Source organism: Acipenser ruthenus, unplaced genomic scaffold (assembly GCF_902713425.1).
Source record: "Acipenser ruthenus unplaced genomic scaffold, fAciRut3.2 maternal haplotype, whole genome shotgun sequence".
Classification (NCBI taxonomy): domain Eukaryota; kingdom Metazoa; phylum Chordata; class Actinopteri; order Acipenseriformes; family Acipenseridae; genus Acipenser; species Acipenser ruthenus.
In genome coordinates this window covers 1-17,096 of record NW_026708363.1, presented here as the reverse complement: position 1 = coordinate 17,096, position 17,096 = coordinate 1, and the positions used below count along the sequence as shown (strand labels likewise).

The window sequence follows — 17,096 nt, the reverse complement described above, 5'->3', positions numbered from 1 at the left end:
CAACACAGCTCAGTAGTACAGCTGAGATCCATTACAACACTGCTGCAGATTCAAACTAAAAGAGGGTAATATACAAAATGGATGCCTTTGAGAACTTAACACTTTCAATGCCAACGTGTGGCTACTACTTTGTGAACATACAATTTCGCAAGAATCTAATGGCACTTTTAATGCTGCTATATACACACACAGACACACGGACACACGGGCCCGCACACGTGGAGCCCAGAGCTGCTTAAATGTTAACGTTTGTGACAAATTAGAGATCTGGAAATCCCTCCCCCAACCTGTCATTGCATGAATGATATTAACTTAATACTATGAAAGAGATAAACCAAGACTGTCGTTCGCTTACGGCCATACCACCTTGAGAACGCCCGATCTCGTCTGATCTCGGAAGCTAAGCAAGGTCGGGCCTGGTTAGTACTTGGATGGGAGACCGCCTGGGAATACCAGGTGCTGTAAGCTTTTCTTTCTGCAGCTTGACAGGGGGCGCTATTTCCCTTGTTATTTATGTTACTAACCTGGAAGCTGTAAGTCTAAACATCGTTTTCTTTTTTTTGTTTTTTTATTGTCCCATTCCACACACGAACAAGTATTGTATCAGCCTTTACTGGTTTTGAAAACTGAGTTAGGACAGAAAGGGTTATCGTATTATATTCTAAGCCGAAACTACCAGTAGCGGTCCGATACAAACAAATGTGAACAGGGTTAAGACAAAAGTACTGACGAGTTTTGCTAGTTATGGTTAGTTTAATTAATTAAAAAAAGAAATAAAAGTTGATGAAGTACTTTTTATTATAGTAACAGAACGAGACATGTTTTAAAGCCACAAACTGCGTGTTTAGATTATTGTGCCAAACAAGAGAACAAAACGAGCATATCAACCAAGAACGGATTTAGTGACCCGTTCATTCGTTTGAGTTTATTTATATTATGTGTGACCTTAACAAATGTTTGACCAATGTTTTGCTTGCTTTCTTTTTGAAAGTCGTACATTTGTTACATTTTTTTTTATTTCGTTTACGCAGACGTGTATACAGACCCGTCGCTTCTTTTGCGGAACATCTCACATGCTGCTGCACGAATGACGTCGTCCTGTGTAAATCCTGGCATCTTGTCCTCCAATGATAAAGGCGCATGCAAATATATACCGAGAGGCATTACGGGAATGCAATTTATAAATACTTATACTGAAAACTGAAGGAACCCATTACACCCAACAGACTGGAAAGTGCGATATGATAACAATGAAAATGTTATATTAGGAAAAGAGTGTTTCTTTAAATTGCAGATGGACGCACCGTTTCTTTGAAAAATGTCTCTTGTGGACGGGTGACGACTCGCAATGTGTACAACTCATACTTACCTGGCAGGGGAGATACCATGATCATGAAGGTGGTTCACCCAGGGCGAGGCTCGGCCATTGCACTCCGGCTGTGCTGACCCCTGCGAATTCCCCAAATGCGGGAATCTCGACTGCATCATTTCTGGTAGTGGGGGACTGCGTTCGCGCTCTCCCCTGAAACTATGGTCAAAGACAGAAACAAACACGAACCCGTCGGAGGAAGGAACTCACTCACTAGTTGTTCAACAACTCTCCGGCAGGCGGCTTCGTCACACAGGGAGTCAGGTTTTCTTTAAAAGGAGCTCAATGTTTTTAGCTTTCTGACTGTCAAATAAATAGCTACGTGGTTCCTGCACATCTATTTCCATGTTTCGTTATTTTTTATTGACAAGACTAAAAGTAAAGACTCAGCAGTGTCTGTATCAAAGTTTTTATTTTTATTTTAAATAATTGGAAATCATTTTCGAGCTTATCAGTTTTATTTATTTAGTTGATGTTTTTTATTCAGATAAACTGTGCATCACAACTGCTGCTGCTGCTGCTGCAGAGTCACTTACAATAGGACCTGGGTTTTACATCTCATTTGAAGGAAGGAGCACAAGGAGGTTAAGGGACTTGCTCAGGGACAGGGTCACACACAATGAGCCAGTGGCTGAGCTGGGATTGAACCAGGAACCTCCCGGTAACAAGAGCTTTTCTTTAACCACCTGACCACTAAGCCCCTTAAATCATATCTTGGCAGACAAACACTTTAATTAGACAACATAAAACCACATACAAGCAGATTTACAAGCAGGGCTGCAATCGCGTTCGCGCTCTCCCCTGATGTTATAGTCAAAGTTAAAAACACAGGTATTGAAAGCAATTAGCGATTATCTATATATCTCCAGCAGGTGGCTCTGTCAGACTGGGAATGAGATTTTGTTTTTTCTTTCGGAGCGTATAATGTTCTAGAAAGTACCAAAGTGTTTTATGTACATGTATTGTGAAGTGTTTCATCTTGAGAAGACAAAGTAACGAGTCAGCGGCACGTGTATCAAAGTTACAAAGTTGCTAATATTAAAGAAGACGAGGTTCAGCGGTACAGTTGTTTTTTTAAAACATAGTGTTTCAGTTCTGTACAGACGTTCTATGTCGTTATCCGTTATTGATTCAGCTTTATTTAGATGATTGCCTTTACCTTGTTTTAATTTCCCGTTCCTCTGAGATACGAATCTACCAGCTTTACATCTTTTTTTTTTTTTTTTTTAACGTATTCTCATTTTGTTGATCATTAATGCACATTTCTGTACTGTGGGTGTTGTCGAGCGATTGAAAACGAGACATTTTGTGTTTGAATTGAAAGTGATGGTCTCGAGGAGTCGAACAGGTCACAATAAGCCTTCATCCATGTATCATGTAACCACATGTATGCTGTCTCTAACTGGAGGAGAGGGACCCTTGCCGTACTGCTCAGCCTAAAGAACCACACGAGTTGTTTGAAAGGGGGATTTATTTTGTAGAATAAACATCAAATTGGTTTCAGGGCATACAGTCCTCCAACGGCAACACAGCTCAGTAGTACAGCTGAGATCCATTACAACACTGCTGCAGATTCAAACTAAAAGAGGGTAATATACAAAATGGATGCCTTTGAGAACTTAACACTTTCAATGCCAACGTGTGGCTACTACTTTGTGAACATACAATTTCGCAAGAATCTAATGGCACTTTTAATGCTGCTATATACACACACAGACACACGGACACACGGGCCCGCACACGTGGAGCCCAGAGCTGCTTAAATGTTAACGTTTGTGACAAATTAGAGATCTGGAAATCCCTCCCCCAACCTGTCATTGCATGAATGATATTAACTTAATACTATGAAAGAGATAAACCAAGACTGTCGTTCGCTTACGGCCATACCACCTTGAGAACGCCCGATCTCGTCTGATCTCGGAAGCTAAGCAAGGTCGGGCCTGGTTAGTACTTGGATGGGAGACCGCCTGGGAATACCAGGTGCTGTAAGCTTTTCTTTCTGCAGCTTGACAGGGGGCGCTATTTCCCTTGTTATTTATGTTACTAACCTGGAAGCTGTAAGTCTAAACATCGTTTTCTTTTTTTTGTTTTTTTATTGTCCCATTCCACACACGAACAAGTATTGTATCAGCCTTTACTGGTTTTGAAAACTGAGTTAGGACAGAAAGGGTTATCGTATTATATTCTAAGCCGAAACTACCAGTAGCGGTCCGATACAAACAAATGTGAACAGGGTTAAGACAAAAGTACTGACGAGTTTTGCTAGTTATGGTTAGTTTAATTAATTAAAAAAAGAAATAAAAGTTGATGAAGTACTTTTTATTATAGTAACAGAACGAGACATGTTTTAAAGCCACAAACTGCGTGTTTAGATTATTGTGCCAAACAAGAGAACAAAACGAGCATATCAACCAAGAACGGATTTAGTGACCCGTTCATTCGTTCGAGTTTATTTATATTATGTGTGACCTTAACAAATGTTTGACCAATGTTTTGCTTGCTTTCTTTTTGAAAGTCGTACATTTGTTACATTTTTTTTTATTTCGTTTACGCAGACGTGTATACAGACCCGTCGCTTCTTTTGCGGAACATCTCACATGCTGCTGCAAGAATGACGTCGTCCTGTGTAAATCCTGGCATCTTGTCCTCCAATGATAAAGGCGCATGCAAATATATACCGAGAGGCATTACGGGAATGCAATTTATAAATACTTATACTGAAAACTGAAGGAACCCATTACACCCAACAGACTGGAAAGTGCGATATGATAACAATGAAAATGTTATATTAGGAAAAGAGTGTTTCTTTAAATTGCAGATGTAGGCACCGTTTCTTTGAAAAATGTCTCTTGTGGACGGGTGACGACTCGCAATGTGTACAACTCATACTTACCTGGCAGGGGAGATACCATGATCATGAAGGTGGTTCACCCAGGGCGAGGCTCGGCCATTGCACTCCGGCTGTGCTGACCCCTGCGAATTCCCCAAATGCGGGAATCTCGACTGCATCATTTCTGGTAGTGGGGGACTGCGTTCGCGCTCTCCCCTGAAACTATGGTCAAAGACAGAAACAAACACGAACCCGTCGGAGGAAGGAACTCACTCACTAGTTGTTCAACAACTCTCCGGCAGGCGGCTTCGTCACACAGGGAGTCAGGTTTTCTTTAAAAGGAGCTCAATGTTTTTAGCTTTCTGACTGTCAAATAAATAGCTACGTGGTTCCTGCACATCTATTTCCATGTTTCGTTATTTTTTATTGACAAGACTAAAAGTAAAGACTCAGCAGTGTCTGTATCAAAGTTTTTATTTTTATTTTAAATAATTGGAAATCATTTTCGAGCTTATCAGTTTTATTTATTTAGTTGATGTTTTTTATTCAAAGCAACTTACAGATAAACTGTGCATCACAACTGCTGCTGCTGCTGCTGCTGCTGCTGCTGAGTCACGTACAATAGGACCTGGGTTTTACATCTCATTTGAAGGAAGGAGCACAAGGAGGTTAAGGGACTTGCTCAGGGACAGGGTCACACACAATGAGCCAGTGGCTGAGCTGGGATTGAACCAGGAACCTCCCGGTAACAAGAGCTTTTCTTTAACCACCTGACCACTAAGCCCCTTAAATCATATCTTGGCAGACAAACACTTTAATTAGACAACATAAAACCACATACAAGCAGATTTACAAGCAGGGCTGCAATCGCGTTCGCGCTCTCCCCTGATGTTATAGTCAAAGTTAAAAACACAGGTATTGAAAGCAATTAGCGATTATCTATATATCTCCAGCAGGTGGCTCTGTCAGACTGGGAATGAGATTTTGTTTTTTCTTTCGGAGCGTATAATGTTCTAGAAAGTACCAAAGTGTTTTATGTACATGTATTGTGAAGTGTTTCATCTTGAGAAGACAAAGTAACGAGTCAGCGGCACGTGTATCAAAGTTACAAAGTTGCTAATATTAAAGAAGACGAGGTTCAGCGGTACAGTTGTTTTTTTAAAACATAGTGTTTCAGTTCTGTACAGACGTTCTATGTCGTTATCCGTTATTGATTCAGCTTTATTTAGATGATTGCCTTTACCTTGTTTTAATTTCCCGTTCCTCTGAGATACGAATCTACCAGCTTTACATCTTTTTTTTTTTTTTTTAACGTATTCTCATTTTGTTGATCATTAATGCACATTTCTGTACTGTGGGTGTTGTCGAGCGATTGAAAACGAGACATTTTGTGTTTGAATTGAAAGTGATGGTCTCGAGGAGTCGAACAGGTCACAATAAGCCTTCATCCATGTATCATGTAACCACATGTATGCTGTCTCTAACTGGAGGAGAGGGACCCTTGCCGTACTGCTCAGCCTAAAGAACCACACGAGTTGTTTGAAAGGGGGATTTATTTTGTAGAATAAACATCAAATTGGTTTCAGGGCATACAGTCCTCCAACGGCAACACAGCTCAGTAGTACAGCTGAGATCCATTACAACACTGCTGCAGATTCAAACTAAAAGAGGGTAATATACAAAATGGATGCCTTTGAGAACTTAACACTTTCAATGCCAACGTGTGGCTACTACTTTGTGAACATACAATTTTGCAAGAATCTAATGGCACTTTTAATGCTGCTATATACACACACAGACACACGGACACACGGGCCCGCACACGTGGAGCCCAGAGCTGCTTAAATGTTAACGTTTGTGACAAATTAGAGATCTGGAAATCCCTCCCCCAACCTGTCATTGCATGAATGATATTAACTTAATACTATGAAAGAGATAAACCAAGACTGTCGTTCGCTTACGGCCATACCACCTTGAGAACGCCCGATCTCGTCTGATCTCGGAAGCTAAGCAAGGTCGGGCCTGGTTAGTACTTGGATGGGAGACCGCCTGGGAATACCAGGTGCTGTAAGCTTTTCTTTCTGCAGCTTGACAGGGGGCGCTATTTCCCTTGTTATTTATGTTACTAACCTGGAAGCTGTAAGTCTAAACATCGTTTTCTTTTTTTGTTTTTTTATTGTCCCATTCCACACACGAACAAGTATTGTATCAGCCTTTACTGGTTTTGAAAACTGAGTTAGGACAGAAAGGGTTATCGTATTATATTCTAAGCCGAAACTACCAGTAGCGGTCCGATACAAACAAATGTGAACAGGGTTAAGACAAAAGTACTGACGAGTTTTGCTAGTTATGGTTAGTTTAATTAATTAAAAAAAGAAATAAAAGTTGATGAAGTACTTTTTATTATAGTAACAGAACGAGACATGTTTTAAAGCCACAAACTGCGTGTTTAGATTATTGTGCCAAACAAGAGAACAAAACGAGCATATCAACCAAGAACGGATTTAGTGACCCGTTCATTCGTTCGAGTTTATTTATATTATGTGTGACCTTAACAAATGTTTGACCAATGTTTTGCTTGCTTTCTTTTTGAAAGTCGTACATTTGTTACATTTTTTTTTATTTCGTTTACGCAGACGTGTATACAGACCCGTCGCTTCTTTTGCGGAACATCTCACATGCTGCTGCACGAATGACGTCGTCCTGTGTAAATCCTGGCATCTTGTCCTCCAATGATAAAGGCGCATGCAAATATATACCGAGAGGCATTACGGGAATGCAATTTATAAATACTTATACTGAAAACTGAAGGAACCCATTACACCCAACAGACTGGAAAGTGCGAAATGATAACAATGAAAATGTTATATTAGGAAAAGAGTGTTTCTTTAAATTGCAGCTGTAGGCACCGTTTCTTTGAAAAATGTCTCTTGTGGACGGGTGACGACTCGCAATGTATACAACTCATACTTACCTGGCAGGGGAGATACCATGATCATGAAGGTGGTTCACCCAGGGCGAGGCTCGGCCATTGCACTCCGGCTGTGCTGACCCCTGCGAATTCCCCAAATGCGGGAATCTCGACTGCATAATTTCTGGTAGTGGGGGACTGCGTTCGCGCTCTCCCCTGAAACTATGGTCAAAGACAGAAACAAACACGAACCCGTCGGAGGAAGGAACTCACTCACTAGTTGTTCAACAACTCTCCGGCAGGCGGCTTCGTCACACAGGGAGTCAGGTTTTCTTTAAAAGGAGCTCAATGTTTTTAGCTTTCTGACTGTCAAATAAATAGCTACGTGGTTCCTGCACATCTATTTCCATGTTTCGTTATTTTTTATTGACAAGACTAAAAGTAAAGACTCAGCAGTGTCTGTATCAAAGTTTTTATTTTTATTTTAAATAATTGGAAATCATTTTCGAGCTTATCAGTTTTATTTATTTAGTTGATGTTTTTTATTCAAAGCAACTTACAGATAAACTGTGCATCACAACTGCTGCTGCTGCTGCTGCTGCTGCTGCTGAGTCACTTACAATAGGACCTGGGTTTTACATCTCATTTGAAGGAAGGAGCACAAGGAGGTTAAGGGACTTGCTCAGGGACAGGGTCACACACAATGAGCCAGTGGCTGAGCTGGGATTGAACCAGGAACCTCCCGGTAACAAGAGCTTTTCTTTAACCACCTGACCACTAAGCCCCTTAAATCATATCTTGGCAGACAAACACTTTAATTAGACAACATAAAACCACATACAAGCAGATTTACAAGCAGGGCTGCAATCGCGTTCGCGCTCTCCCCTGATGTTATAGTCAAAGTTAAAAACACAGGTATTGAAAGCAATTAGCGATTATCTATATATCTCCAGCAGGTGGCTCTGTCAGACTGGGAATGAGATTTTGTTTTTTCTTTCGGAGCGTATAATGTTCTAGAAAGTACCAAAGTGTTTTATGTACATGTATTGTGAAGTGTTTCATCTTGAGAAGACAAAGTAACGAGTCAGCGGCACGTGTATCAAAGTTACAAAGTTGCTAATATTAAAGAAGACGAGGTTCAGCGGTACAGTTGTTTTTTTAAAACATAGTGTTTCAGTTCTGTACAGACGTTCTATGTCGTTATCCGTTATTGATTCAGCTTTATTTAGATGATTGCCTTTACCTTGTTTTAATTTCCCGTTCCTCTGAGATACGAATCTACCAGCTTTACATCTTTTTTTTTTTTTTTTTTAACGTATTCTCATTTTGTTGATCATTAATGCACATTTCTGTACTGTGGGTGTTGTCGAGCGATTGAAAACGAGACATTTTGTGTTTGAATTGAAAGTGATGGTCTCGAGGAGTCGAACAGGTCACAATAAGCCTTCATCCATGTATCATGTAACCACATGTATGCTGTCTCTAACTGGAGGAGAGGGACCCTTGCCGTACTGCTCAGCCTAAAGAACCACACGAGTTGTTTGAAAGGGGGATTTATTTTGTAGAATAAACATCAAATTGGTTTCAGGGCATACAGTCCTCCAACGGCAACACAGCTCAGTAGTACAGCTGAGATCCATTACAACACTGCTGCAGATTCAAACTAAAAGAGGGTAATATACAAAATGGATGCCTTTGAGAACTTAACACTTTCAATGCCAACGTGTGGCTACTACTTTGTGAACATACAATTTCGCAAGAATCTAATGGCACTTTTAATGCTGCTATATACACACACAGACACACGGACACACGGGCCCGCACACGTGGAGCCCAGAGCTGCTTAAATGTTAACGTTTGTGACAAATTAGAGATCTGGAAATCCCTCCCCCAACCTGTCATTGCATGAATGATATTAACTTAATACTATGAAAGAGATAAACCAAGACTGTCGTTCGCTTACGGCCATACCACCTTGAGAACGCCCGATCTCGTCTGATCTCGGAAGCTAAGCAAGGTCGGGCCTGGTTAGTACTTGGATGGGAGACCGCCTGGGAATACCAGGTGCTGTAAGCTTTTCTTTCTGCAGCTTGACAGGGGGCGCTATTTCCCTTGTTATTTATGTTACTAACCTGGAAGCTGTAAGTCTAAACATCGTTTTCTTTTTTTTGTTTTTTTATTGTCCCATTCCACACACGAACAAGTATTGTATCAGCCTTTACTGGTTTTGAAAACTGAGTTAGGACAGAAAGGGTTATCGTATTATATTCTAAGCCGAAACTACCAGTAGCGGTCCGATACAAACAAATGTGAACAGGGTTAAGACAAAAGTACTGACGAGTTTTGCTAGTTATGGTTAGTTTAATTAATTAAAAAAAGAAATAAAAGTTGATGAAGTACTTTTTATTATAGTAACAGAACGAGACATGTTTTAAAGCCACAAACTGCGTGTTTAGATTATTGTGCCAAACAAGAGAACAAAACGAGCATATCAACCAAGAACGGATTTAGTGACCCGTTCATTCGTTCGAGTTTATTTATATTATGTGTGACCTTAACAAATGTTTGACCAATGTTTTGCTTGCTTTCTTTTTGAAAGTCGTACATTTGTTACATTTTTTTTTATTTCGTTTACGCAGACGTGTATACAGACCCGTCGCTTCTTTTGCGGAACATCTCACATGCTGCTGCACGAATGACGTCGTCCTGTGTAAATCCTGGCATCTTGTCCTCCAATGATAAAGGCGCATGCAAATATATACCGAGAGGCATTACGGGAATGCAATTTATAAATACTTATACTGAAAACTGAAGGAACCCATTACACCCAACAGACTGGAAAGTGCGATATGATAACAATGAAAATGTTATATTAGGAAAAGAGTGTTTCTTTAAATTGCAGATGGACGCACCGTTTCTTTGAAAAATGTCTCTTGTGGACGGGTGACGACTCGCAATGTGTACAACTCATACTTACCTGGCAGGGGAGATACCATGATCATGAAGGTGGTTCACCCAGGGCGAGGCTCGGCCATTGCACTCCGGCTGTGCTGACCCCTGCGAATTCCCCAAATGCGGGAATCTCGACTGCATAATTTCTGGTAGTGGGGGACTGCGTTCGCGCTCTCCCCTGAAACTATGGTCAAAGACAGAAACAAACACGAACCCGTCGGAGGAAGGAACTCACTCACTAGTTGTTCAACAACTCTCCGGCAGGCGGCTTCGTCACACAGGGAGTCAGGTTTTCTTTAAAAGGAGATCAATGTTTTTAGCTTTCTGACTGTCAAATAAATAGCTACGTGGTTCCTGCACATCTATTTCCATGTTTCGTTATTTTTTATTGACAAGACTAAAAGTAAAGACTCAGCAGTGTCTGTATCAAAGTTTTTATTTTTATTTTAAATAATTGGAAATCATTTTCGAGCTTATCAGTTTTATTTATTTAGTTGATGTTTTTTATTCAGATAAACTGTGCATCACAACTGCTGCTGCTGCTGCTGCAGAGTCACTTACAATAGGACCTGGGTTTTACATCTCATTTGAAGGAAGGAGCACAAGGAGGTTAAGGGACTTGCTCAGGGACAGGGTCACACACAATGAGCCAGTGGCTGAGCTGGGATTGAACCAGGAACCTCCCGGTAACAAGAGCTTTTCTTTAACCACCTGACCACTAAGCCCCTTAAATCATATCTTGGCAGACAAACACTTTAATTAGACAACATAAAACCACATACAAGCAGATTTACAAGCAGGGCTGCAATCGCGTTCGCGCTCTCCCCTGATGTTATAGTCAAAGTTAAAAACACAGGTATTGAAAGCAATTAGCGATTATCTATATATCTCCAGCAGGTGGCTCTGTCAGACTGGGAATGAGATTTTGTTTTTTCTTTCGGAGCGTATAATGTTCTAGAAAGTACCAAAGTGTTTTATGTACATGTATTGTGAAGTGTTTCATCTTGAGAAGACAAAGTAACGAGTCAGCGGCACGTGTATCAAAGTTACAAAGTTGCTAATATTAAAGAAGACGAGGTTCAGCGGTACAGTTGTTTTTTTAAACCATAGTGTTTCAGTTCTGTACAGACGTTCTATGTCGTTATCCGTTATTGATTCAGCTTTATTTAGATGATTGCCTTTACCTTGTTTTAATTTCCCGTTCCTCTGAGATACGAATCTACCAGCTTTACATCTTTTTTTTTTTTTTTTTAACGTATTCTCATTTTGTTGATCATTAATGCACATTTCTGTACTGTGGGTGTTGTCGAGCGATTGAAAACGAGACATTTTGTGTTTGAATTGAAAGTGATGGTCTCGAGGAGTCGAACAGGTCACAATAAGCCTTCATCCATGTATCATGTAACCACATGTATGCTGTCTCTAACTGGAGGAGAGGGACCCTTGCCGTACTGCTCAGCCTAAAGAACCACACGAGTTGTTTGAAAGGGGGATTTATTTTGTAGAATAAACATCAAATTGGTTTCAGGGCATACAGTCCTCCAACGGCAACACAGCTCAGTAGTACAGCTGAGATCCATTACAACACTGCTGCAGATTCAAACTAAAAGAGGGTAATATACAAAATGGATGCCTTTGAGAACTTAACACTTTCAATGCCAACGTGTGGCTACTACTTTGTGAACATACAATTTCGCAAGAATCTAATGGCACTTTTAATGCTGCTATATACACACACAGACACACGGACACACGGGCCCGCACACGTGGAGCCCAGAGCTGCTTAAATGTTAACGTTTGTGACAAATTAGAGATCTGGAAATCCCTCCCCCAACCTGTCATTGCATGAATGATATTAACTTAATACTATGAAAGAGATAAACCAAGACTGTCGTTCGCTTACGGCCATACCACCTTGAGAACGCCCGATCTCGTCTGATCTCGGAAGCTAAGCAAGGTCGGGCCTGGTTAGTACTTGGATGGGAGACCGCCTGGGAATACCAGGTGCTGTAAGCTTTTCTTTCTGCAGCTTGACAGGGGGCGCTATTTCCCTTGTTATTTATGTTACTAACCTGGAAGCTGTAAGTCTAAACATCGTTTTCTTTTTTTTGTTTTTTTATTGTCCCATTCCACACACGAACAAGTATTGTATCAGCCTTTACTGGTTTTGAAAACTGAGTTAGGACAGAAAGGGTTATCGTATTATATTCTAAGCCGAAACTACCAGTAGCGGTCCGATACAAACAAATGTGAACAGGGTTAAGACAAAAGTACTGACGAGTTTTGCTAGTTATGGTTAGTTTAATTAATTAAAAAAAGAAATAAAAGTTGATGAAGTACTTTTTATTATAGTAACAGAACGAGACATGTTTTAAAGCCACAAACTGCGTGTTTAGATTATTGTGCCAAACAAGAGAACAAAACGAGCATATCAACCAAGAACGGATTTAGTGACCCGTTCATTCGTTCGAGTTTATTTATATTATGTGTGACCTTAACAAATGTTTGACCAATGTTTTGCTTGCTTTCTTTTTGAAAGTCGTACATTTGTTACATTTTTTTTTTATTTCGTTTACGCAGACGTGTATACAGACCCGTCGCTTCTTTTGCGGAACATCTCACATGCTGCTGCACGAATGACGTCGTCCTGTGTAAATCCTGGCATCTTGTCCTCCAATGATAAAGGCGCATGCAAATATATACCGAGAGGCATTACGGGAATGCAATTTATAAATACTTATACTGAAAACTGAAGGAACCCATTACACCCAACAGACTGGAAAGTGCGATATGATAACAATGAAAATGTTATATTAGGAAAAGAGTGTTTCTTTAAATTGCAGATGTAGGCACCGTTTCTTTGAAAAATGTCTCTTGTGGACGGGTGACGACTCGCAATGTGTACAACTCATACTTACCTGGCAGGGGAGATACCATGATCATGAAGGTGGTTCACCCAGGGCGAGGCTCGGCCATTGCACTCCGGCTGTGCTGACCCCTGCGAATTCCCCAAATGCGGGAATCTCGACTGCATAATTTCTGGTAGTGGGGGACTGCGTTCGCGCTCTCCCCTGAAACTATGGTCAAAGACAGAAACAAACACGAACCCGTCGGAGGAAGGAACTCACTCACTAGTTGTTCAACAACTCTCCGGCAGGCGGCTTCGTCACACAGGGAGTCAGGTTTTCTTTAAAAGGAGCTCAATGTTTTTAGCTTTCTGACTGTCAAATAAATAGCTACGTGGTTCCTGCACATCTATTTCCATGTTTCGTTATTTTTTATTGACAAGACTAAAAGTAAAGACTCAGCAGTGTCTGTATCAAAGTTTTTATTTTTATTTTAAATAATTGGAAATCATTTTCGAGCTTATCAGTTTTATTTATTTAGTTGATGTTTTTTATTCAAAGCAACTTACAGATAAACTGTGCATCACAACTGCTGCTGCTGCTGCTGCTGCTGAGTCACTTACAATAGGACCTGGGTTTTACATCTCATTTGAAGGAAGGAGCACAAGGAGGTTAAGGGACTTGCTCAGGGACAGGGTCACACACAATGAGCCAGTGGCTGAGCTGGGATTGAACCAGGAACCTCCCGGTAACAAGAGCTTTTCTTTAACCACCTGACCACTAAGCCCCTTAAATCATATCTTGGCAGACAAACACTTTAATTAGACAACATAAAACCACATACAAGCAGATTTACAAGCAGGGCTGCAATCGCGTTCGCGCTCTCCCCTGATGTTATAGTCAAAGTTAAAAACACAGGTATTGAAAGCAATTAGCGATTATCTATATATCTCCAGCAGGTGGCTCTGTCAGACTGGGAATGAGATTTTGTTTTTTCTTTCGGAGCGTATAATGTTCTAGAAAGTACCAAAGTGTTTTATGTACATGTATTGTGAAGTGTTTCATCTTGAGAAGACAAAGTAACGAGTCAGCGGCACGTGTATCAAAGTTACAAAGTTGCTAATATTAAAGAAGACGAGGTTCAGCGGTACAGTTGTTTTTTTAAAACATAGTGTTTCAGTTCTGTACAGACGTTCTATGTCGTTATCCGTTATTGATTCAGCTTTATTTAGATGATTGCCTTTACCTTGTTTTAATTTCCCGTTCCTCTGAGATACGAATCTACCAGCTTTACATCTTTTTTTTTTTTTTTTTTAACGTATTCTCATTTTGTTGATCATTAATGCACATTTCTGTACTGTGGGTGTTGTCGAGCGATTGAAAACGAGACATTTTGTGTTTGAATTGAAAGTGGTGGTCTCGAGGAGTCGAACAAGTCACAATAAGCCTTCATCCATGTATCATGTAACCACATGTATGCTGTCTCTAACTGGAGGAGAGGGACCCTTGCCGTACTGCTCAGCCTAAAGAACCACACGAGTTGTTTGAAAGGGGGATTTATTTTGTAGAATAAACATCAAATTGGTTTCAGGGCATACAGTCCTCCAACGGCAACACAGCTCAGTAGTACAGCTGAGATCCATTACAACACTGCTGCAGATTCAAACTAAAAGAGGGTAATATACAAAATGGATGCCTTTGAGAACTTAACACTTTCAATGCCAACGTGTGGCTACTACTTTGTGAACATACAATTTCGCAAGAATCTAATGGCACTTTTAATGCTGCTATATACACACACAGACACACGGACACACGGGCCCGCACACGTGGAGCCCAGAGCTGCTTAAATGTTAACGTTTGTGACAAATTAGAGATCTGGAAATCCCTCCCCCAACCTGTCATTGCATGAATGATATTAACTTAATACTATGAAAGAGATAAACCAAGACTGTCGTTCGCTTACGGCCATACCACCTTGAGAACGCCCGATCTCGTCTGATCTCGGAAGCTAAGCAAGGTCGGGCCTGGTTAGTACTTGGATGGGAGACCGCCTGGGAATACCAGGTGCTGTAAGCTTTTCTTTCTGCAGCTTGACAGGGGGCGCTATTTCCCTTGTTATTTATGTTACTAACCTGGAAGCTGTAAGTCTAAACATCGTTTTCTTTTTTTTGTTTTTTTATTGTCCCATTCCACACACGAACAAGTATTGTATCAGCCTTTACTGGTTTTGAAAACTGAGTTAGGACAGAAAGGGTTATCGTATTATATTCTAAGCCGAAACTACCAGTAGCGGTCCGATACAAACAAATGTGAACAGGGTTAAGACAAAAGTACTGACGAGTTTTGCTAGTTATGGTTAGTTTAATTAATTAAAAAAACAAATAAAAGTTGATGAAGTACTTTTTATTATAGTAACAGAACGAGACATGTTTTAAAGCCACAAACTGCGTGTTTAGATTATTGTGCCAAACAAGAGAACAAAACGAGCATATCAACCAAGAACGGATTTAGTGACCCGTTCATTCGTTCGAGTTTATTTATATTATGTGTGACCTTAACAAATGTTTGACCAATGTTTTGCTTGCTTTCTTTTTGAAAGTCGTACATTTGTTACATTTTTTTTTATTTCGTTTACGCAGACGTGTATACAGACCCGTCGCTTCTTTTGCGGAACATCTCACATGCTGCTGCACGAATGACGTCGTCCTGTGTAAATCCTGGCATCTTGTCCTCCAATGATAAAGGCGCATGCAAATATATACCGAGAGGCATTACGGGAATGCAATTTATAAATACTTATACTGAAAACTGAAGGAACCCATTACACCCAACAGACTGGAAAGTGCGATATGATAACAATGAAAATGTTATATTAGGAAAAGAGTGTTTCTTTAAATTGCAGATGTAGGCACCGTTTCTTTGAAAAATGTCTCTTGTGGACGGGTGACGACTCGCAATGTGTACAACTCATACTTACCTGGCAGGGGAGATACCATGATCATGAAGGTGGTTCACCCAGGGCGAGGCTCGGCCATTGCACTCCGGCTGTGCTGACCCCTGCGAATTCCCCAAATGCGGGAATCTCGACTGCATAATTTCTGGTAGTGGGGGACTGCGTTCGCGCTCTCCCCTGAAACTATGGTCAAAGACAGAAACAAACACGAACCCGTCGGAGGAAGGAACTCACTCACTAGTTGTTCAACAACTCTCCGGCAGGCGGCTTCGTCACACAGGGAGTCAGGTTTTCTTTAAAAGGAGCTCAATGTTTTTAGCTTTCTGACTGTCAAATAAATAGCTACGTGGTTCCTGCACATCTATTTCCATGTTTCGTTATTTTTTATTGACAAGACTAAAAGTAAAGACTCAGCAGTGTCTGTATCAAAGTTTTTATTTTTATTTTAAATAATTGGAAATCATTTTCGAGCTTATCAGTTTTATTTATTTAGTTGATGTTTTTTATTCAAAGCAACTTACAGATAAACTGTGCATCACAACTGCTGCTGCTGCTGCTGCTGCTGCTGCTGCTGCTGCTGCAGAGTCACTTACAATAGGACCTGGGTTTTACATCTCATTTGAAGGAAGGAGCACAAGGAGGTTAAGGGACTTGCTCAGGGACAGGGTCACACACAATGAGCCAGTGGCTGAGCTGGGATTGAACCAGGAACCTCCCGGTAACAAGAGCTTTTCTTTAACCACCTGACCACTAAGCCCCTTAAATCATATCTTGGCAGACAAACACTTTAATTAGACAACATAAAACCACATACAAGCAGATTTACAAGCAGGGCTGCAATCGCGTTCGCGCTCTCCCCTGATGTTATAGTCAAAGTTAAAAACACAGGTATTGAAAGCAATTAGCGATTATCTATATATCTCCAGCAGGTGGCTCTGTCAGACTGGGAATGAGATTTTGTTTTTTCTTTCGGAGCGTATAATGTTCTAGAAAGTACCAAAGTGTTTTATGTACATGTATTGTGAAGTGTTTCATCTTGAGAAGACAAAGTAACGAGTCAGCGGCACGTGTATCAAAGTTACAAAGTTGCTAATATTAAAGAAGACGAGGTTCAGCGGTACAGTTGTTTTTTTAAAACATAGTGTTTCAGTTCTGTACAGACGTTCTATGTCGTTATCCGTTATTGATTCAGCTTTATTTAGATGATTGCCTTTACCTTGTTTTAATTTCCC

General features: G+C 40.6%; 12 non-coding genes across 12 annotated transcripts; all 12 read left to right on the top strand.

Annotated features, from left to right (window-relative positions):
• Positions 1 to 349: 349 nt before the first annotated feature.
• On the top strand, positions 350 to 468 carry LOC131731700 (5S ribosomal RNA). The gene has a single exon (XR_009324967.1). It is a non-coding gene; the product is annotated as a 5S ribosomal RNA (ribosomal RNA).
• Positions 469 to 1,361: 893 nt separating this feature from the next.
• LOC131731738 (U1 spliceosomal RNA) lies at positions 1,362 to 1,525 on the top strand. The gene has a single exon (XR_009325005.1). It is a non-coding gene; the product is annotated as a U1 spliceosomal RNA (small nuclear RNA).
• Positions 1,526 to 3,242: 1,717 nt separating this feature from the next.
• Positions 3,243 to 3,361, top strand: LOC131731742 (5S ribosomal RNA). Its single transcript, XR_009325009.1, has one exon. It is a non-coding gene; the product is annotated as a 5S ribosomal RNA (ribosomal RNA).
• Positions 3,362 to 4,254: 893 nt separating this feature from the next.
• On the top strand, positions 4,255 to 4,418 carry LOC131731737 (U1 spliceosomal RNA). Its single transcript, XR_009325004.1, has one exon. It is a non-coding gene; the product is annotated as a U1 spliceosomal RNA (small nuclear RNA).
• A 1,736-nt stretch (positions 4,419 to 6,154) lies between these two features.
• On the top strand, positions 6,155 to 6,273 carry LOC131731732 (5S ribosomal RNA). The gene has a single exon (XR_009324999.1). It is a non-coding gene; the product is annotated as a 5S ribosomal RNA (ribosomal RNA).
• Positions 6,274 to 7,165: 892 nt separating this feature from the next.
• LOC131731722 (U1 spliceosomal RNA) lies at positions 7,166 to 7,329 on the top strand. The gene has a single exon (XR_009324989.1). It is a non-coding gene; the product is annotated as a U1 spliceosomal RNA (small nuclear RNA).
• A 1,738-nt stretch (positions 7,330 to 9,067) lies between these two features.
• On the top strand, positions 9,068 to 9,186 carry LOC131731721 (5S ribosomal RNA). Its single transcript, XR_009324988.1, has one exon. It is a non-coding gene; the product is annotated as a 5S ribosomal RNA (ribosomal RNA).
• An 893-nt stretch (positions 9,187 to 10,079) lies between these two features.
• On the top strand, positions 10,080 to 10,243 carry LOC131731720 (U1 spliceosomal RNA). The gene has a single exon (XR_009324987.1). It is a non-coding gene; the product is annotated as a U1 spliceosomal RNA (small nuclear RNA).
• A 1,716-nt stretch (positions 10,244 to 11,959) lies between these two features.
• On the top strand, positions 11,960 to 12,078 carry LOC131731710 (5S ribosomal RNA). The gene has a single exon (XR_009324977.1). It is a non-coding gene; the product is annotated as a 5S ribosomal RNA (ribosomal RNA).
• Positions 12,079 to 12,972: 894 nt separating this feature from the next.
• On the top strand, positions 12,973 to 13,136 carry LOC131731719 (U1 spliceosomal RNA). The gene has a single exon (XR_009324986.1). It is a non-coding gene; the product is annotated as a U1 spliceosomal RNA (small nuclear RNA).
• A 1,732-nt stretch (positions 13,137 to 14,868) lies between these two features.
• On the top strand, positions 14,869 to 14,987 carry LOC131731699 (5S ribosomal RNA). Its single transcript, XR_009324966.1, has one exon. It is a non-coding gene; the product is annotated as a 5S ribosomal RNA (ribosomal RNA).
• Positions 14,988 to 15,880: 893 nt separating this feature from the next.
• On the top strand, positions 15,881 to 16,044 carry LOC131731718 (U1 spliceosomal RNA). Its single transcript, XR_009324985.1, has one exon. It is a non-coding gene; the product is annotated as a U1 spliceosomal RNA (small nuclear RNA).
• The last annotated feature ends 1,052 nt before the right edge of the window (positions 16,045 to 17,096 follow it).